General features: G+C 37.7%; 2 protein-coding genes across 3 annotated transcripts in view; both read left to right on the forward strand.

The window, feature by feature from the left end:
- The window catches only part of GPRASP2 (G protein-coupled receptor associated sorting protein 2), a 105027-nt gene that overhangs the window by 5082 nt on the left and 77349 nt on the right, over window positions 1-22596 (forward strand). Inside the window, exon 2 of the mRNA XM_057313288.1 lies at window positions 7148-7188. The gene's annotated coding sequence lies outside the window, so the exon portion shown is untranslated. The remainder of the gene's footprint in view (window positions 1-7147; window positions 7189-22596) is intronic.
- GPRASP1 (G protein-coupled receptor associated sorting protein 1) overlaps window positions 1-22596 on the forward strand; it is a 40337-nt gene that overhangs the window by 5067 nt on the left and 12674 nt on the right. For both annotated transcript variants that reach the window (XM_057313279.1, XM_057313274.1), the window contains exon 2: window positions 7148-7188. The gene's annotated coding sequence lies outside the window, so the exon portion shown is untranslated. The remainder of the gene's footprint in view (window positions 1-7147; window positions 7189-22596) is intronic.

A 22596-nucleotide genomic window follows, 5' to 3' on the forward strand; every position in this document is an offset into this window, starting at 1 on the left:
TACACTCTCTGTTTGTGCAGTTTACAGACCCGAAGCCATGTTGTCTATACTGCTTCAGGTCCTCCTGTTTATACTTAACAAAAGCTAGGTTCTGGCTAGAAGTTACTGGCATAGAATGCTGGAGTATAGATTGGGATCTGGGGTTACCTCTGCCTTCTTTGCTGTTATTGTCCCCTTTCCTTTACTGCCAAGAATTGGGAAATAAAGATATTAGGATCAGTGTACAAATACTAGTCTTTCTTTTGAACTTCCTCTTGTTCCTAATTTATGTATTGGGGGGAAGGCCTAAACTGAAAAATCTCAACAAGGTTTCATGTGTTCCTAGTTTTAGAAACCATGCTTAGTTTAATTTCTATGAAGGCCAGTTCTGAACCTATCTTTTATACATCTGGGATTTAAAATGAAGGACAACTGGCCACACATATGCACTAAAGGGTGAAAAAAGTAGGGTTTTGCAATGTGCAGTTATAGCTTAGATGATTTTTGAAGTTCTTTGTGATTTTTTTTTAAAGTAGGCTCTGCACCCGGCATGGAGCCCAACGTAGGGCTTGGACTCACAACCCTGAGATCAAGACCTGGGCTGAGGTCAAGAGTTGGACACTCAACCTACTGAGCCACCCAGGCGCCTGTTTATAATTTGTTTTTTAATCCCCTGGAATTCCAGCTATGTGTACTAATTTCAGAGTTAGGGGTCTTCACAATGCAGTTGGACCAGACCCTTTGGAAATACTCTGTGTCTCAAATGCCCTGTGGAGCACACAGTCAGCTATGGAATTTTCCATCAGTGTGGGCTATGCAGGTATTTGTGTCAAAGCAAGAAGGGGATGGTCTCTCCTTAGGTGGGAGTTTTGGGAGACAGTTGTTTCCCAGATTGTTCCTGGGGTGTGCTTGAAGTCAAAACCCTGTTACTCATCCCTTGTTTTACTCCTTTCCTGGAATAATAATTCAGGCAACTCCATGTAGTATGAGGGCTGATTCGATACTACTTCTCTTAAAATGTTGCTACCTGGGAGTAAAAATCAGGATGGATTTCTCATCTTCCCTGTCTTGAAATAAAGCAACTAATCTTCCTACAATACACCTGGGCTGTTAGCACACACTGACCCTTTACCATACCCTCAATTTTAAGAGAGGAATTTTCAATGGGAATTCATCTATACAATATCACCAGATTCCCTAGCAAGGCTTTCAAAGCTCTGTATCCTTCAGCACCTTTCCATTTTTCCCATTATATCCCACCACGCGACCTACATTCAGGCCACAGTGGGCTATTGTTTCCTGACTTTTTATGCTCTTACCTGCTTTTGTGCGGTTGCTTAGGCTGTTCACTCATTCTGCAATGCTTTTACAACCTTTTTTTTTCTTTTTTACTTTTGGGCATACTACTCATTCTTTTTTTTTTTAAAGATTTTATCTATTTATTTAACACAGATAGAGACAGCCAGCGAGAGAGGGAACACAAGCAGGGGGAGTGGGAGAGGAAGAAGCAGGCTCATAGCGGAGGAGCCTGATGTGGGGCTCGATCCCACAACGCCGGGATCTCGCCCTGAGCCAAAGGCAGACGCTTTAACCACTGTGCCACCCAGGCGCCCCAACTACTCATTCTTTTTAAACTCAGCTCAAATGCCAGGTTGTTTTGAAGTCTTCCCTGACATGCTTATCCTCCTTGTCTCCATGTTGGAATTAATAGCCTCTTCTGCATTTCCAAAGTTTTTTATTTACTCCTCTATTTTAGCATTTGTGTCTTTATATTATGCTTTGGAGTCTTTTTAGTAAATTGGAGCTTGTGTTTAGAGACAGCATAGAGGGGGAAGCTTGGGCTTTGTGAATGTCTGAACTCCAAAGCCTGAACTTTTGATTATGTATAATAATAATGATTATTAACATTTATACATTATTAAGTGCTTACAATGTGCCAGATACCATCCTGTGTGCTTTACTTGTATTAATTCATTTAATTCCTAAAACATCCCTATGGAGTAGGTCTCCCATCCACATTTTTACATGGTGGAAAGCTGAGATACTGATTGACTAAATATCTTGGCCAACCTCATTTTCATTCATGTCTAAGTATCTTCTGATTTCCCTGTAACTTCTTCTTTGACCCACTGGCTGTTTAAGAGTATGTTGTTTAATTTCCACATTTGTTAATTTCCCAGTTTTCCTTCTGTTATTGGTTCTTAGCTTCATCTGTTGTGGTCAATAAGGATACTTCATACTATTTCAATCATTTTTAAGTTTATTGAGACTTGTTTTGTGTCCTAACATGTCTGGAGAATGTTCCATGTACACCTGAGAAAAAATGTGTATCTTGCAGTTGTTTTGTGGAGTATTCAGTATATGTCTGATAGGTCTAGTTGATTAATAACCCTGCTGCAACCCTCTGTTGCCTTTTGATATTCTCACCAAGTGTTCTACTCATTGAGTGTGATGTTGGAAGTCTTCAGCTATTATTGTAGAACTGTCTATTTCTCCTTTCAATTCTGTCAATGTTTTCTTCTTAGAGATTTTACCTTCCTGATGATCTCTGCTCTACTTTTATTATTTTTAATCCCTCTCTATCTATAGGTTCCTCTGTATCTGCATGGGAATATATATATATATATGAAAAAGAATAATCATTTCTTCAACTCTAACTCCACACACTTTTCCACCTACCATCCTGTCTTTCTCTACCCTTTCACAACAGTGTTTTCTATATTTCTACATTGTTTTTTTTCTGCTTTCTTATCTTCTACTCAGTCCTCACATGATTGCAGTCTGATTTCTTTCTCTCTTCTGTACTGAAACCCTGCACTCAAAGTCACCAAAGCTTTCATCTTCCCTGAAGAAAAGGGACAGTTTAATTTTTAAAATATTTTATTTAAGCATGATGTTAGAGATTAATGCTTATTTTCCACTTTTGATGTATCCTTCCACGTGGTGGGAACTTAATTAGAATGGAATATTACTCAGCCATCAGAAAGAACAATTACCCAACATTTGCAGCAACATGGACGGGACTGGAGGAGATTATACTAAGTGAAATAAGTCAAGCAGGGAAAGACAATTATATGGTTTCACTCATTTATGGAACATAAGAAATAGGAAGATCGGTAGGGGAAGAAAGGGATAAAGAAAGGGGGGGTAATCAGAAGGGGGAATGAAGCATGAGAGACTATGGACTCTGAGAAACAAACTGAGGGCTTCAGAGGGGAGGGGGGCGGGGGACTGGGATAGGCCAGTGATGGGTATTAAGGAGGGCACATATTGCATGGAGCACTGGGAGTTATATGCAAATAATGAATCATGGAACACTACATCAAAAACTAAGGATGTACTGTATGGTGACTAACATAACATAATAAAAAATTGTTATTAAAAAAAAAAGAATGACAACCGTGACGTTTCTCTGCCCTCATCCTTATTCACTCTTGTTTTTCCATCTTCCCTTTCTCTCTGGAAGTTTGCCTTACCACAAAGGACTGTGTCCTACTTTGCTTTTCCATAATATACATTTTCATGTGTACATTGAAATAGAGCCCCAGTTTCTAATTGGGTGGGATATTGTAGCAAACTCTTGGATTTATTTTTAGGAACACTGTTGTCCAAAATTCTAAGTCACATTCATCTGTATCAAATTTGTCAGTAGCAAAGATTTTTTATTCCCCAGCTTTGTAGAGATATTATTGACATATAACATATGTAAATTTAAGTTGTATAACATCATGATTTGATACACATATATATTGTGAAATGATTACCACTATAAGGTTAGTTAATACCACCATTCCATCACATGATTACCATTTTTTTTGTGGTGATAACATTAAGATTTACTCTCCTAACAATGTTCATATATGTTATACAGTATTGTTAGTTATAGTCACCTTGTGGTACATCAGTTCACCAGAACTTATTCATCTTATAGGTAGAAGTTTGTATCCTTTGACCAACATCTCCTCATCTCACCCCTTCTCAGCCCCTGGCAACCACCATGCTATTCTCTGAGTTGTTGTTTTTTCTTTAGATTCCACATATAAGTAAGAACATACATTATTTGTCTTTCTCTGTCTGGCTTATTTCACATGGCATAATGCCCTCAAGGTCCATTATTACTATCCCGAAAGGGAGCCAATTTTTATGGCTGAATAATATTCTTTTGTATATACACCACATTTTCATAATCCATCCATCTATCAATGGACACTTAGGTTGTTTCCATGTGAATAATGCTACAGTGAACATGCAGGTAAAGATGTCTCTTTGAGATAGTGATTTTATTTCCTTCAGATATATATCTAAAGAACTGGGATTGCTAGATCATATGGTAGTTACATTTTTAATTCTTCGAGGAACTTCCATACTGTTTTCTATAGTGGCTTAACCAATTTACCTTACCACCAACAGTGCACAAGGATTTGTTACTACAAATCTCCCTCTTAGACATGTTTTTGTTACATCCTGCAAGTTTTGGTGTGTTGTGTTTCCACTTACATTGTTTCAAGATTTTTTTTTTTAATTTACCTTTTGGTTTTATTTTTGATCCATTGGTTATTCAGGAGGATGTTGCTTAATTTCCACTTACTTGGGAACTTTCAGGTCTTCTTCCTGTTATCTTCAGCTTAAAGAATTGAATCCTTAGGGATGCCTGGGTGGCTCAGTCAGTTAAGCATCTGTCTTTGGCTCAGGTCATGATCTTAGGGTCCTTGCTCAGCAGGGAACCTGCTTCTCCCTCTGCCTCCTGCTCCCCCTGCTTGTGCTTTCTCTCTCTCTCTCTGACAAATAAATAAATGAAATCTTTAAAAAAAATAGAATCCTTTAAGAAATTAAAGAACTGAGTGATGAATCCTTTCATCATTTCTTGTAAGGTAGATCTAGTGGTGATGAACTGCCTCAGCTTTTGGGGTTTTTTGGGGAAATTATCTCTCATTTATGAAAGACAACTTTGCTGAGTAATGTATTTTTGGTTGGCAGGGTTTTTTTTCTTTCAGCGCTTTGAATATATCACCCCACTCTCTCTTGGCCTACAAGATTTCCACTGAGAAATCCATTGATAGCATTATGGAGGTTCCCTTATAAGTTACAATCTTCTTATCTTCGCTGGTTTTAAGATTGTCTTTTTGTCTTTGACAATGACAAAGTGCCCTTGAATTTTAGACAGTTGTATTATAATGTGTCTTAGAAAAGCTTGTTTTAGGTTGACATTTGGGACTGGCCTATGACCTTCGTCAACTTGTATGTCCAAATCTCTCTCCAAATTTTGTAAATTCTTAGGCATTATTTCTTTAAATAAGCTTTCTTCTCCTTTCTCCCACTCTTCTGGGACTCCAGTAATGCAGATATTTTTTTAATGGTATCCCATAATTCATGTAGTATTTCTTCACCTTATTTCATTATTCTTTCTTTTTGCTTTTTACTGAAAGATTTCAAATGACCTTCAGATGTCTTATTTCCTAATTCTGCTTGGTTGAGTCTGCTGTTGAAGCTCTCTTTTGAATTCTTCAGTTCATTTAATGTTTTCTTCAACTCTAGGATTTCTGCTTTTTTCTTAATGGTTTCTGTATCTTTATTGAACTTCCCATTTTGTTTATTTTTCTCTAATTTCATTTACTTGTCTGTGTTTTCATGTAGTTCACTGAATATAAGAGGATTATTCTGAATTCTTAGTTCACAGATCTGTTTCTGTAGTCATTGGAGTTTTATTAGTTTCTTTTGGTGAAGTCATGTTTCCTTGATTATTCATGATCCTTGTGGCCTTGTGTTAGTGCCTGCACATTTGAGGAATTAGAACCTCTTCTAGTCTTAATAGACTGCTTCTGCAACCAAAGCTCATCATTAAACAGCTCATCTAGAGATTCTGGGTGGGCTATCCAGTAGTGTCCATGGTGGGCTTTCTGCTGGACAGTGGGAAGGTCTGGTGTCTGGGTCAGCAAGTGGGCAAGCCTCATGCTTATGTATATTGTGATCCACCTGGTGCCTGGGTCCAAAGAGGCAGGTCTGGAGCCTAGGTTCACTGGCGCCTAATAGGCACCAAGAACCACAGGAGTTGGCCTGATGTCTCAGTCCACAGGGTCCAGGCGTGTACTAGGGGAAGCTGTAAGCCTGGTTTCATAGGAGCCAGCCTGAAGGCTGGGGCGATTGTGGCCGCTCTGGTGCTGGGGAAGGCCAGGCACCTGGGTATGTGGGAGTTATCCTTGAAGCTGGACCACAGAGGCTGGCCTGGTGCTGGGGCAGGCTAAGAGCCTGGGTCCATAAGAGCTGGCCTAGAGTTTAGGTCTGTAGGGGCTAGTCTGACACTGCAGTGGGCTGGGGGACTAGGGCTACAGGAGCTAGCCTGGTACTGGGATGGGTCAAAAGCCTGGGTCTGCAGTACCCAGCCTGGTATTGGGCCCAGCTGGAAGCCTGAATTCATAGTAGCTGATTGGCTGCCTGAGGTGACAGAAACCACCTGGGGCTGTGGGGGCTGGCAAGCATGAGGATATGCTGAAAGCCTGGGCCACAGAGCCATTCACGGCCTCAGGAGCAAGCCAACACTGTGGTAAGCCAGGAACCTAGATGTTCAGGAGCCTGCTATGAGCATGGCCCCACAGATGGCACCCCAGACCATTGGGGCTGGTTTTTGCCAGGGTGAGCCAGAAGCCTAGGTTCATAAGAACCCTCTGGGATCCTGGTGCCACAGAAGCCACCTGAAGCCACAGGAGTTGGCAGGCACCAGGATGAGTCAGAGGCTGGGGCTTGTGAGAGCCTGCTAGGAGTCTGGTGCTCTAGAAGCTGTCTGGAGATATGGGAGTCACTTGGGCATGCTGGAGCTGATAGGCACTGAGGTGAACCAGGAGCCCGGGTTTGCAGGAGCTGATTGGGAGCCGGGTATCATGGGAGGTGCCTAAAGCTGTGGATCTGGAAGGCACTGCAATGAGCTGAGGGCCTGGGTTTGTGGGAGCCTGCAGAGAGCCACTTAGGGCCACAAGAGTTGACCTTGTGCTGGGACAGTCTGGCTCTGGAGTCTGGTGAAATTGGGCACTCACTTCACTCTCCATTTCCCATGGGAAGGGTATCTCTCTGTGCTGGGCTACTGGGTCTTGGGGGAGAGGTGATGGAGTTAATGTGAATCTATCTTTCCTACCCCCCCTCAATACATCTTTTCTTATTTCTGTGCTTCACCCAGGTGCTGTCATCCCTCAGCTGGAATCCTTGGCTCTTTTGAAGGTATTTTGTGCATGGATAGTTATTCAAGTTGGTATTTCTGAGGTGGTTGAGCACTAGAAAGCCCTGTGCATCTGTGTTGCTGACATCACTCCCTACTTTATTATTTTTACTCATTCTATCTAGAGTATGGGTAGGGGAAGAGGATAGATATTTACTTGGTCCCTCAAACCTCTAATCGTGCAATATCTTAATTACACTCTGGTTTCAAAAAATTAAACATCATAAATAAAGACCTCTTTGAATGCATCTCCAGTCCCAGTCTCCTTCCTAGAGGCAACACATATTGTTAGTTTCTAGAACTTCTGTATACATTGCTTACATACGAAGATATGCAAGTATCCTGAGGATTTTTTAAAGTATTAAATTTTATCATAGTATATGTATATTCTTTAACATTTTTGCAATAGTATGATTTAGAGATTTTTCCATCTAAGTATGTATCTATGTCTTTTTTCTTAGTGCTGTATCAAATTTCATGTATTGCAATATCATTTTTGTTTCTCTGGGTGATTCTGAGTAGACTTCTGGGTCCTAGGTACTTTTCATTTTAATAGACATTTGAAATCTCCTTAGAAAGGGATTATGTCATTTTACACACTATCAGTATATGAGAGTCCCTGTATATGAGAGAACCCATTAACGGTTCTGAGTATTTGCATATTTAAACATATCTGCCAATCTGATAGATGCAAAATGGTATCACTTTGTTGTAATTAAAATTTTACTAACACTGAAGAACATATATAAGTTCTGTTAACTCAGAAAAGAATCAGATGAGGAATATGAATTTCCCCTTTAAGAAAATATAATTCAGGGGTGCCTGGGTGGCTCAGTCAGTTAAGCGCCTGACTCTTGATTTCAGCTCAGGTCATGCTCACAGGGTCATAGGATCAAGCCTTGCATTGGGCTCTGTGCTCAGTGTGGAGTGTGCTCCAGATTCTCTTTCTCTCCCTCTGTCCCTCCTCTCTCTCTCTCTCTCAAATAAATAAATAAAATCTTTAAAAAAAAAAGAAAATGCAACTCAATTTGTAAGCAGCTAAATGCTTCTTAACAGCTTTCTGGGGTCTATGGAAAAGCCTGAAAAGAAAAAGAATTTTTTGCATGAACTTAAGATTCACAAATCCCTGGTATGCAAAGAAAAGATAAGAATTCTCATAGTGCTAACAAATTTGAGAGTTTACTATTATGAGTTAGAAGATATTTTTTTATTTTAATTGTTTCAAATATGTGGAGATACTGTTCAGATAATTATATAAGTCATTAATATAAATCATCAATAATTAGTGTAATAAATGATGATTTCACAGTAAGATTACTAAACTTTTCTAAAGAGAAGGGACACAAGGGGAAGTTATTAACTTATTTATATGTGGGGCAGAATAGGAGGAGGGGTGAAGCTTAAAAGCTGACAGTAGTCAAAAATCAAAAAATGGAGTCAGCCTTTTTGTTACACAGACTATAAAATATGTTTTTTTTTTTTTACTGGTCATAACTAGAAGCATATACAGATAGGTTTCTATTGTGAGTAAAGCAAAACGTCAATTTTGGTTGATCAGATTTCTCTGAAATACATACTTTTGTTCTGGCATCTTTGTCCCCAAAATTAAATGTATCAGAATATCCTGGAGTTGCAAGGATTCAATAAATCAGTGGCATGGATATCTTGAGTAACTTAAGTATTGGTATTGGCTTCACCATACCAATACCAGGGTAGTGGTTAATATAATGAATATTAATATGTGAATACTGTTATGAATATATTGAATACTGAATTAATATAGTGAATACTGTTTTCCAAAGTATTTTCCTTCAGCACTTTTTAGAGCAAAGCTATTAGGCTTACTCAGTTTGGCTTTAAACATAGCAACATGTTTCAGATGATGCTGTCACTAAAGTAAAAAGATGACTCATAGCATAGGAGAAGGTATTTGCAAATTATATATATGATATGGGTCTAGTACCCAGAATATAAAATGAACTCTTACCATTCAATAAAAAAGACAAATAAAACAATTAAAAAATAGGCAAAGGATTTGAATAGATATTTCTCCAGAGAAGATATTCAAATAATCAATAATGATTCAAATCAAAACCACAATGATATAAATTCATACCCACTAAATAGCTATAATTCTTTAAAAAGTGAATAATAGCAATAGTTGGCAAGGATGTAGAGAAACTGGAACCCTTGTACATTCTGGTGGGAATGTAGAAGGGTACAGCCACTGTGCAAAGCAATTTGGCATTTTCTCTAGTGTACTATTTTGTTTTACTTCTTATTTCTTTTTTCTGTATGTTTTTAGGTTTTTTTTCTTAGTGACTACTCTGGCAATTATAATTAATATCTTAAGTGTATAACACCCAAGTTTGAACCAATATCAACTTAGTTTCAATAGTCTATAAAACTCTGCTCCTTTACAACTCTGGTTCCCTCTTTATGTTGTTATTGTCACAAATTAGATCTTTATACATTGTGTACCATTAACACAGATCTTTAATTATAGCTTTATGCATTTGGCTTTTAAAATGCACCAGAAATAAAAAAAAACAAGAAATGACAAACCAAAAATGCAATAATATTGGCTTAAAAAATTACTTGACTGTTTCAGAGCAGTTTTAGGTTTACAAAAAAGCAGAAAGTACAGAAAGCTCCCATATGGGGGTAGTAAGGAGGGCACATATTGCATGGTGCACTGGGTGTTATACACAACTAATGAATCATCGAGCCTTACATCGAAAACCGGGGATGTACTGTATGGTGACTAACATAATATAATAAAAAATCATTATTAATAAAAAAAAAAAAAAGAAAGCTCCCATATACTACTTCTCTCCCACCACCCTTTTCCCACAGTTTCCCATATTATTAGCATTTTGCATTAATGTGATATATTTGTTACAGTTGATTAATGAATATTGCTACATTATTGTTAACTAAAGTCTCTAGTGTACATTAGTGTTCACCTTTTGTGTTGTACATTTCTATGTTTTTTAAATTGTGGTAAAATATACATAACATAAAATTTGCCATTTTAGCCAATTTTGTGTACAGTTCATTGGCCGTAAGTACATCCACATTGTGGTTCAACCATCACCGCTGTCCATCTCCAGTACATTTTTTGTCACCCCAAACTGAAACTCTCTATCCATTAAACAGTAACTTCCCACTCCTCACTACCCACTCCTGGTCAGCCACTATGAACACTATTCTATTTTCTGTCTCTATAAAGTTGCCAACTCTAAATACATCACAAAAGTGAAATCATACAATATTTGTTACTTTCTGGCTGTTTCACATAGCTTAGTGTTTTTCAAAGTTCATCCTTATGTCAAAATTTCATTTCTTTGTAAGACTGAATAATATTCCAAAATATATACCACATTCTGTTTATCCATTCATCTCTGTGTGTATTTTGGTTGTTTGCACTCTTTGGCAATTGTGAATAATGCTGCTAAGAACACTGGTTGTACAAATATCTGAGTCCCCGCTTTCAGTTGGTTTGGGTATATAACAAGAAGTGGAATTGTTACATCATATGTTAATTATGTGTTTAATTTTTTTGAGGAACCACCATACTGTTTTCCAAAGCAGCTGCCCCATTTTACATTCCTACCAGCAATACACGTGGGTTTTAAGTTCTCCACATCCTTGCCAACATTTGTTGCTTTCAGTGGTTTGATAATACCCATCTTAATGTGTGTGAAGTGGAATCTCACGGTTTCACTTTGTATTTCCCTAATGACTAATGATGTTGATTGTCCTTTCATGTTCTTATCGGCCACTTATATATTTTCTTTGAAAAAGTTCTTATTCAAGGGTTTGGCCCTTAAAACAAACCCTTAAAATAGGGTTGTTTGGTCTTTTTGTTGTCATTGTTGAGTTTTAGGGGTTCTTTATTTATTTTTGATATTAACCCCTTATCATATTTATGATTCAAAAGTTTTTTCTCCCACTCTGTGGGTTGTGTTTTCACTCTCTTCAAAGGATCTTTTGATGTGCCAAAGATTCTAATTTTGATGAAGTCCAATTTATCTATTTTTTTCTTACGTTTTTGGTGTCATATCCGAGAAATCATTGCCAAACCCAATGTCATGAAGTTTTTCCCTATTTTTTCTTCTAAAAGTTTCAAAGCTTTAGCTCTTAAGTTGTCTTTGATCGATTTTGAGTTAATTTTTGTATATTGTATAAGGTAAGGGTCCATATTTTTTCTTTTGCATATGATTTCCAGTTTTCCCAGCACCATTTCTTGAAAAGAATATCTGTTCCCCATTGAATGGTCTTGATAGTCTAGTCAGAAGTTATTTGGCCATATATACAAGGGTTGATTTCTGACATCTCTGTTCTGTTTCACTGGTTTATATGTCAGTTTTTATGCCAGCACCATACTGTTTAGATTACTGAAGTTAGTGTAGGAAGTTCTGTAGATATTGTGGATTATAAGAAATATGTATTTGGTCTTTATCCATGATTCCTGGCTCAAAGCTCCCAAAGCCCTTAGAATTTCCTGAGTGATAAAAACAATGGGGGAGGGGGCACCTGGGTGGCTCAGTCCTTAAGCGTCCGCCTTCGGCTCAGGGCGTGATCCCTGCGTTCCAGTATCGAGCCCCACATCAGGCTCCTCCGCTGGGAGCCTGCTTCTTCCTCTCCCACTCCCCTGCTGTGTTCCCTCTCTCGCTGGCTGTCTCTCTGTCACATAAATAAATAAAATCTTTAAAAAAAAATAAAAAAGCAATGGGGGCATCTTTTGTCATAATATTTGGTCTCTTGTCCTCAGTTCCTGAAATACACTTTAGAGCCATTAATATGAAATGGGTGTCATGTTATTCATAACAAGTACCTTTTTACCACAACTGTGTTTATGTGAATAAGGTGACTTTTGGAGAGCACCTAAGGATGGTGGCTGGTTTCCAGAGGAACCAGCCATGTGATTAGAGGGTTAGAACTTTCAGTCCAACCCCTCACCGCCCCATCCCACCCCTACTTCCTGGAAGGAAGTTGAATCAGTCCCCAGTGGCCAATAATTTAATCAATCATGCCTGCATAATAAAAATTCCATAAAGACCCAGAAGGACAGGGTTCAGAGAGCTTCTGCATTGGTGAACACATGAAGATTCTGGGAGACTGGAACGCTGGGAGAGAGCATGCAAGCTCCGCACCCATTCCCCATACTTTGCCCTATGCATTTCTTCCATCTGGCTATTCCTGAGTCATATATATATTTTTTATTAATGAATGCTAATCCAATAGATACAATGTTTCTGTGAGTTTTGTGAGCTTCCCTAGCAAATTAATCAGACTTAAGGAGGGGGTCATTGGAACCTCCCATCTATAGCCTGTCAGTGGAAAGCAGAAATGGTAATCTGGATTTGAGACTGTCATTCAAAGGTGAGGGGGGCAGGTGCAGTCCTGTAGGACCGAGCGCTTAACCTGTGCGCTCTCATGCTATTAGTACCAGAATTGGGTTGAATTGTAGGGCACCCTGCTGGTGTCCAAGCATCTCTTAGTGGTTTTGGAGCCCCTCCCATACACATACATTGGAATTGGTGCCAGAATACCTTTACTTTGAAATTAGGAAGAGTGAGTGCTAACTTTTTTTCTTTTTCAAGATTATTTTGTTAATTTTGGATCCCTTGAGATTCTATATGACTTTAAGATAGGTTTTTCTATTTCTGCAGAATATATCACTGGGATTTTTTAAAAGATTCTATTTATTTTTTTATTTTAGAGAGAGTGACAGCTCCCCACCACCAGCAAGGAAAGGGGCAGAGGGAGAGGGGGAGGGACAAGCAGAATCAGAGCTGAGCTCAGAGTCAAGCTCAGGGCTTGATTTTACAACTCTGAGATCATGACCTAAGCCTAAATCAAGAATTGGACTCTTAACCAACTGAGTCACCTAGGCACCCCTATCATTGGGATTTTGATAGGGATTGCAGTGGATCGTACAGATCACTTTGGGTAGTGTTGACATCTTAACAGTGTGGAATATTACACTTGATGAGCACGAGATGTGTTTCCGTATATTTATGTCTTTAAATTTCTTTCAGCAATGTTTTGTAGATTTCGATGTGTAGTCTTTGACCTACTACATTGTGTTCTTCTGTATTATATTCTTTTGATGCTATTGTAAATGAAATGGCTTTCTTAATATCTTTTTTTTACATTGTTCATTGTTACGCTATAGAAATGCAACCCATTTTGTGTGTTGATTTTGAATGCTGAAACTTTGCTGAATTCATTAATTAGTTCTAAGGTTTTTTTTGCAGAATCTTTGGGGTTTTCTACATATATGCCTTGCCATTTGTGAGCACAGATCATTTTATTTCTTCCATTACAATTTAGATGTCTTTTATTTCTTTGTCTTGCCTTATTGGTACAGCTGAAACCTTCAATACTACATTGAATAGAAGTGGGGAATGTGGACATCCTTGTCTTGTTCTCTATCCTAAGGAAAAAGCTTTCAGTCTTTCACTATTGAATATGATCTTTAAATGTGGGCTTTTCATATATGGCCTTTATTGTGTTGAGGAAGTTTCCTTCTATTCCTGGATTGTTGAGTGTTTTGATGAAAGGGTGTTGAATTTTGTCAAGTGCTATTTCTACATGAATTGAGATGATGATATGTTTCTTGCCTTCATTTTGTTAATGTGGTGTGTTGCAATATGATTGATTTTTATATGTTGAATCATCCTTAAATTCTAGAAGTAAACCCAAATTGGCCGTGGTGTAGAATTCATTAAATATGCTGCTGAATTTGCTTTTTTAGCATTTTGTTGGAGAATTTTGCATCAGCATTATAAAACATATTTGACTATAATTTTCTTTTATTGCAGTATTTTTGTCAGACTTAGGTACCAGGGTAATGCTGGCCTATTGGAATGTTAGGAAATGGTCCCTTCTCCATTTTTTTTGGAAAAATTTGGGAAGGCTTACTGTAATTCTCCTTTTACTGTTAATTTAGTAGTGAAGGTATCTGGCCCAGGGTGATTTTTTTTTTTTTGGTAAAGAGGCCTTTTTTGATACTTATTTAATCTTTTTACTAAACATAGGTTTATGCACATTTTCTATTTTTTCATGATTCAGTCTTAGGTTATGTTTGTTTTTTGTTTGAGTGTGTTCATTCCCCTAGATTATCCAATTTGCTTTGTATACAGTTGTTCATAGTATCCTTTTATAATGCTTTTTATTTTGGTGAAATTGGTAAGGTTTCCATTTTCATTTTTGATTTTAGTAATTTTAGTCTTCTCTTTTTATTCTTAGTTAATCTAGCCACAGGTTTGTCAAATTTGTTGATCTTTTGAAGAACTAAGTTTTAGTTTCATTGATTTTCTCTATTGTTCTTCTATTCTCTATGTTTATTACTTTCTCCTATCTGTTGGCTCTGGGATTCATTTGGTATTCTTTTTCTAATTCCTTAAGGTATATGGTTTAGTTGTTGGTTTGAGATCTTTCTTCTTTTTTTAATGTAAATAATTAGAACTATAGCACTGCTTTTGCTGCATCCCATAGGTATTGGTATGTTTTGTTTTAATTTTCACTTCCTTGGTTATTTTCTAATTTCCTTTATGATTTCTTCTTTGGCCTGTTGGTTGTTGAAGAGCGTGTATTCACATATTTGTGAAGTTCCCAATTTTTCTTCTATTATTGACCTTTAGTTTCATTCCAGTGTGATCAGAAATGGTATTTTGTATGATTTCATCTTTTAAAAAGTGTTAAGACTTGTTTTGTGGTATAACATTCTGGAGGATGTTCCATGTGTACTTGAGAAAAATGTGTATTCTGCTATCGTTGGATGGCATATTTTGTATATGTCTGTTAGATACAGTTAGTCTATAGTGTTATTCAAGTCTTCTATTTCTTTATTGATCTTCTGTCTGGTTTTCTACATTATTGAAAGTGGGGTTACTGATATTTTTAACTATTACTGTAGAACTGTTCATTTCTCTTGTCGATTCTGAGATTTTTAAATGTATTTTGGAAATCTGATGTTTTGTGCATATGTTCATAATTGTCACATCCTCTTAGTGAATTGGCCCTTTATTTTCAGTATATAATGTTGTCTCCTTTAAAAGCTTTTGACTGAGTTTCTTTTTATTGCTCCTATAACAAATTACTACAAATATGACTTTATTATCTTAGTGCTCTGTAAGTCAAAAGTCCAAAATTAGTCTTACTGGGCTAAAGTGAAGGTATCAGCAGGGCTGGTTCCTCTGGAGGTTGCGAGATGAGAATCCATTTCCTTGCCTTTTTTGAGCTTCTATAGTCTGCCCGCATTGCTTGGCTGATGGCCCTTTCCTTGCATTACTCTAACCTTTGATTCCATTGCTGCATCTCTGTCTACTCTCTTTTACTTTCTTGTCTCCCTCTTTTAAGGATCCTGTTACTTACATTGGTCCATCTGCGTAATCCAGGATAATTAATCTTTCCATCTCAAGAGCCTTAATTTAATTACATTAGCAAAGGAGCTTTCTGCCATGTAAGGTAACATACTGATAGGTTCCAGGGATCAGGACATTGACATATTTGTGGAGGGGCTTTATTCAACCTACCACACCACTTACAGTAAAGGCAGTAGTCACAGAAACAGTAAAGCAAATTCCAGATGGGTAAATAAATGCTGTGGTAAAGCAGGCTACTCATATGCTTTGGTTTTTGGACATTATATAGACATCTTTGATAGACTTATATCCAGTCATCACCATGTCACCATCCATGAGTTCATAAAAGGGTATATTATAATAAGTAAAAACAGATGAGTATCAAACTCCACAGATGTCCTTAACAAAGTGAAATTTGACCACTCTAGGTTTCACTTCACAATGAACTATAAAACAACTTGGAAACATGTCCTTTGGTGGAGTTCCTGAAAATATGATAGGGGTTCATTGTAACACTCTCTTTTCCATGATAATCCACTGTTATGGGGTGAGTTGTCCCCAAATTCATATGTTGAAGCCCTAACCTCTGGTATCTCGGAATATGATTATATTTGGATACAGGGCATTCAAAGAAGTGATTAGGTTAAAATGAGGCTATTGGACTGGGCCTTAACCCATTCCTACGAGTGCCCTTATACCACGTGCAAATTTGAATAGAGACAGAGATACCAAACATGCATGCCCACAGAGGAAAGACCGTATGAGGACATAGCAATAAGGTGGCCATTGAGCCAAGAAAGAGGCCTCAGGAGAAACCAAACCTGCTGACACCTTGGTCTCGGACTTCCAGCTTCCGGAACTGTAAGAAAATAAATTTCTGTTGTTTAAGCCACCTAGTCTGTAGTATCTTATTATGGTAGCCCCAGCAAAACTATACATCTTCAAACTTTCATTTATTGGCTCGGCATCTTATATTAGCTTGAGAAAAAAGAAGCCTTGTCTTTGTGGTGAATGTACAGAATTTTGTGAAAGCCTCTTTAAAATTCCAAACTGTATAAATCTTAGCAAACCTACAGCTTTGTTTTAGTATTATGTTCCAGTGTGGTGGTGTACAATTAGCTTTCCACCTGCCTGAGATGGCAGAATAGGGGGGAAAACACTGTGTGGGACACTTTCACTTTCACCAACACAAAATATTATCTCCACCAACACAAAATATTATCTCCCAACAAAATAGTCTAAAGATTTTTAATGGCATGCTTCTAAGTCTGTTTGGTCAGTGATAGAAGCATAAAGCATAATAACTCTGCTCAGATTTTAACTTATGGTGTAAACTCATATGACTTATATAACCAACAACAAAAAAACACCTCAGGGTTCCAGAGGCATTTATATATTCAGCAAATATTTATTGAGCAATCTATTATGTGGCAGGCACTATTTCTAGTTGTTGGGAATATATAGAATAGAATACTCGTGGAGCTTACATTTAAGAATGGAGGGAAACAGATAATAAGAAAGTCAACATATAAAATATGCAATAAAATATTTAATTGTGATAAATGCTATGGAGAAAAATAAAGTATGGGGATAAAGGATATTCAAAGGGGGAATACAAATACAGTTTTAGATTGGATAATCAGAGAAATTCACTCTGAGCAAGTTCCTGAATGAAATGAGAGAATGGACCATGAAGCTATCTTAGGGAAAAACATTGTAGGCAGTGGGAACAACAAATGCAGAGCTCCTTGGGTAGTGATATGCTTGGCTTGTTCAAGAAATAGCAAGGAGGCCGGTGTGGCTCAAAGGGAGCTAGCAAAGGGAGAATGGTTGGACATGAGTTTAAAGTAGTAGCTAGGGGCCAGATCTTATGAGATATTGTAGGCCATGGAAAGAACTTTGGGTACTATTCTAAAGGTTATGGGGAGTCATTAGAGGATTTTGACAAGGGGATCAGCATGATATGACATGTTTTTAAGGGATAAACCTGGCTACTGTGAAGAGAATGGAACCTAGGGAAACAAGAATGAAAACGGAGAAAAATTTGGAGGTAGGAAGCAATCAGTGGTCTAGGTAAGAGATGATAGTGGCTTGGACTAAGGTGTTAGCTCTGGATATGGTGATAAGTGTCCAGCTTTGGCATATATTTTGGAGGTAGAACCAATGGATGTTGTAGATGAATTGAATATAAAGTAAGAGAAAAAGAGGGATCAATGATGATTCTGAAGCTGAGCAACTGAGTAATCATTTATTAAGATGGGTGAAGACTGGGAAGAGCGGGTTTTAGGGGGAATCTCAGGAGCTCAGGTTAGAACGTGTTGAATTTGAGATATGTTTTATATATACACATAGAGATGAAAAGTAGGCAGTTGGATATATGAACCTGGGATTTTTGAGAGAGATCCAGATTAGAGGTAGAAATTTGAGACTCATCAACGTATAGATGATATTTAAAGCCATGAGACTTGATGAGATCACTAAGGAATATAGGTAGTGTATGTAGTAAGGGAAGAAGTTCAAAGATTGAACTCTGGGACATTTTAATATTGAGATACAGGAAGTGACAATGAACTAGCAAAAGCAACAACAAAAAAGAAAGCTAGGAATGTGCAGTCAGGAGTAGCCAGTAAGACTCTTAACTATAAAAAACAAAGAGGGTTGCTGGAGGGGAGGTAGGTGGGGGGAAGGGATAATTGGGTGATGAGCATTAAGGAGGGCACTTGATGTAATGAGCACTGGGTGTGATATGCAACTGATGAATCACTAAATTCTACCCCTGAAACTAATAATACAGTATATGTCAACTAAATTGAATTTAAATAAAGAATTAAAAAAATAAAAAAAGACATACAAATGGCATACAGTTATATGAATAGGTACCCAACATCAATAACCACCAGGGAGATGCAAATCAAAACCAAAATGAGATATTAACCTCATATCTGTTAGGATGGCTATTATAAAAAAAAAGTCACAAGTGTTAATCAATTAGCAAGGATTTGAAGAAATTGGAACATACATCATTGGTGGCAATGTAAAATGGTGCAGCCACTATAGAATACAGTATGGAGGTTCCTAAAACATACATAAATACATAGATACATACATAAACACATACATAAATGTATCTCTCCCTCCATATACATATGTATATATGCATATACACATATATTATCATATCATCTAGCAATTCTGCATCTGGTGTACATCCAAAAAAATTGAAATCAGGATCTCAAAAGGATTTCCATTCTGTCTTATTTATTGCAGCATTATTCACAATATCTAAGATATGGAAACAACCCAAATGTCCATTGACAAATGGGTAATAAAGAAAATGTGGTATATCTAGAATTGAATATTATTCAGCATTAAAAGAGAAGGAAATCCTGCCATTTGCGACAACATGGATGAACCTGTAGGACATTATACTAAGTGAAATAAGGCAGTCAGAAGGACAAATACCACATGATTCCACATCATGATTGTGATAGATTCCACATATATGTGATATCTAAAATTTTCAAACTCATAGATGCAGAGAATAGAGTGGTGGTTGCCAGGGGTTAGGGGGAGGGAGAAATGGGGAGTTGTTGAGGATGTATAAAGCTTCAATTGTGCAAGACGAATATGCCCTAGAGAATGGTACAACATAATGCCTATAATTAACAATACAGTATTGTGTACTTAAAATTTAGTTAAGAAGGTAGATCTTGTGTTAGGTGTTCTTACAACAACAATAACAATAACAACAACAACGGGGCACAAGTAAACTTTTGGAGGAGATAAATGTGTTATTACTTTGTGATAATGGTTTCACGAGTGTATGCATATGTTCAAACTAACCAAATTGTGTATATTAAATATATGCAGTTTTTAATATGTCAGCTATATCTCAATAAAGCTGTTTTAAAAAGTCATTATTACACTAAAAGTCATCAAGTTTTCTCCTATGTTATCTTCTAGGAGTTTTATAGTTTTCCTTTTTATAGTTAGCTCTGTGATCCATTTCGAATTAATTTTTGAAGGGTGTGAGGTCTGTGTCTAAATTCAGTTTCTTGCACAGGCATGTTCATTTTTTCCAGCACCATTTGTTGAAAAGGCTATCTTTGCTCCATTATGTGCCTTTCTCCCTTTGCCAAAGATTGACTGTATTTATGTCTGTACATTTCTGGACTCTCTGTTCCATTGATCTATTTGTCCAATCTTTTGTCAATATCACACCATCTTGATTACTGTAACTTTATAATAAATCTTGAAGTTAGGTAATATCAGTCCTCTAACTCTTTTCTTTTCCTTCAATATTGAGTTAGCTATTTTGGGTCTTTTGCCTCTTCATATAAACTTTAGTGTCATCTTGTCAATATCCATAAAGTAACTTGCTGGGATTTTGATTGGGATTGCATTGAATCTGTAGACCAGGTTGGGAAGGACTGACATCTTGATAATATTGAGTCTTCCTATCCATTAACATGGACTATCTCTCCATTTATTTAGTTCTTCTGAGAGTTCATTCATCAGAGTTTTGTAGTTTTCCTTACAGAGATCTTGTACATGTTTGTTAGATTTATACTTGTATACTTCATTTTTGGGGGTGCTAATATAAAAGGTATTGTGTTTTTAATTTCAAGCTTCACTTGTTCATTGCTGGTATATAGGAAAACAATTGACTTTTGTATATTAACCCTATCCTCTAACCTTGCTAGTATCACTTACTACTTCCAAGAGTGTTAGTCTATTCTTCCAGGTTTTCTGTATAGACAATCATGTCACCTGCAAATAAAGGCAGTTTTATTCTTCTTCCCAATTTGTATTCCTTTTATATTCTTTCCTGGTCTTAATGCATTAACTGGGAATTTCAGTACAGTGTTGAAAAGGAGTGGTGAGAGAGAATATTCTTGGCTTTTTCCTGATCTTAATGGTTAATCTAAGTTCCTCACTATTAAGTATGATGTTAGCTATCGAGTTTTTGTAGATGTTCTTTATCAAGTCAAGGAAGTTTTGTTCTATTTCTGGTCTGCTGAGACAACTTAATTCTTCTGCATGTGGATATCCAGTTGTCCCAGCTTGTGAACAGACCATATTTTCAATAAATGGTGATTGAGTTCCAGTCAATCGAATGTGAGTGGAAATGATGTGAACATTTCTTGACCAAGGATTTTAAGAAGTGTGTGGACTACCTTTACTCCCCCCCCCCATTTTGCTGTCTGGAAGCAGACATCGATTATGCCCTGTCATAATGAGGCAATAAATGATGGTTAGGTAATGAGAAACATAACAAAATGTACTATGGACTTATATATTATTTTTTTCTATTTTAAAAAGTAATTTGACATTCAGTTAACTGTTAGTATTTGCTGACATTGTGGAAATTCGCAATTTCTTATCCCTTCAAAGCTAATAACCTAACTTTACCAGCCCCTTTAATTCTAGAAATCCTCAAGGGGTATTTCCCAAGTCCTGAATTTTGGTGGTTTTTACAAGATTTTTCCAGGTGTTGTTGACACATTAAGTTTTACTGTCACGGGGGCGCCTGGGTGGCTCAGTCGTTAAGCGTCTGCCTTCGGCCCAGGGCGTGATCCCAGGGTCCTGGGATCGAGCCCCGCATCGGGCTCCCTGCTCCTCTGGGAGCCTGCTTCTTCCTCTCCCACTCCCCCTGCTTGTATTCCCTCTCTCGCTGGCTGTCTCTCTCTCTGTCAAATAAATAAAATAAAATCTTAAAAAAAATGTTTTACTGTCACAAACAGTTAAGTCCCTCCAACGCTCCCTCTAATTTTTTCATCCCAGAATCCTCATGATGTCAGAGCTGAGTACTACTCTAAACTTTAAGTCCATGTTGTAGAGGAATATATTTTCCTCTTTTTATGTTACACTTTATAAATGGGATCTGCACACCAGAGTGTTGCAGAATGGATCTGCAACAGTTCTTTCTGGGACAACCTGCTTTTATTTGTTTTTTCATTTTTGGTTTTGTTTTGGTCTTATTTTGTTTTACCTGGCTTTGTTGTGACAGACATATAGTTGAGGGCATCTGCTAGACCAGGCAAAAATAGAAGTCCTAATCCCAGTGTGGCCATTAAAATAGCTATATTCCCCTAATGACAAGGCATTGTTTCTGCACTGAGGTTGTTGTGCCTGGCTCTGTTTTCCCTCAGGATAAATTCTTTTAAGGCGGAACCCACTCCAAATGTGACCTGAAAATATTCTTGGGTCAGGCCTCCCCACAAGTTTTCTAGATGTGCCTTGTCCCAAGTAGTGGACACAGGCTGAGATCTTTCCCTGCGGTTCATAAGCCTCTTGAGCCAATTTCATCAGATAGTTCACAAGAACTAACCTAGCTTGCGTGGTCCTAATGCAAGGGACTTGAGTTCCTGTGTAAAGCTCCTGAAACTCAGGGGTAGGAGCCTGGATAAATTCTAAGAATGCAGAGTTTGGCTCAACCTTAGACAAAAGGGAGATCCCAGAAGGAGAGTTTGCCTGAGGCACATGGAGGACAGAAGAGAGGCAAATTAACTTAAAACGGCAAAAAACAGGTCCATGACTCCGATGATTAAGACAGACAAGAGGAAATCATTTGACCTGCACTAGTAAGGTATATGCTAGTTTGAAAGTTCACATGCATGTATGTGGGAGGTGGGGGTGGGGCTGGGGGCACAGCTGCTCCTGTATCCCTGGCTTAATGCTTGGAGGATTATTTTGTTCTAAAGTTGTTGCATAGGTCCCAAGCATACGGTGGGGGATGGGAGGGAGAAGAGACCTAGGATTCTTCTTTATTAGGATCAGAGGGTGGGAGCCTAGGGTTCCACAAGTATACTCCTTATTGGCTTATTTAAGGCATAAAAGTAGGGATTAGGGCTGGGAAGGAAAAAGCAGGATGAGTCAAGGGCTCAGTTATTTAGGTTAACAGGGCATTTTGAAAGGTGACTTCATGGATGGGGGTGGCTGAGTTCCTTATCTGGTTGTTTTGCTCGTAGGTGGGTCATACACCAAGCCATGTGTCTATTCAAGATGGATGTCTTTTTTATTTAAGTTTTT

Source organism: Ursus arctos, chromosome X, assembly GCF_023065955.2.
Source record: "Ursus arctos isolate Adak ecotype North America chromosome X, UrsArc2.0, whole genome shotgun sequence".
Classification (NCBI taxonomy): domain Eukaryota; kingdom Metazoa; phylum Chordata; class Mammalia; order Carnivora; family Ursidae; genus Ursus; species Ursus arctos.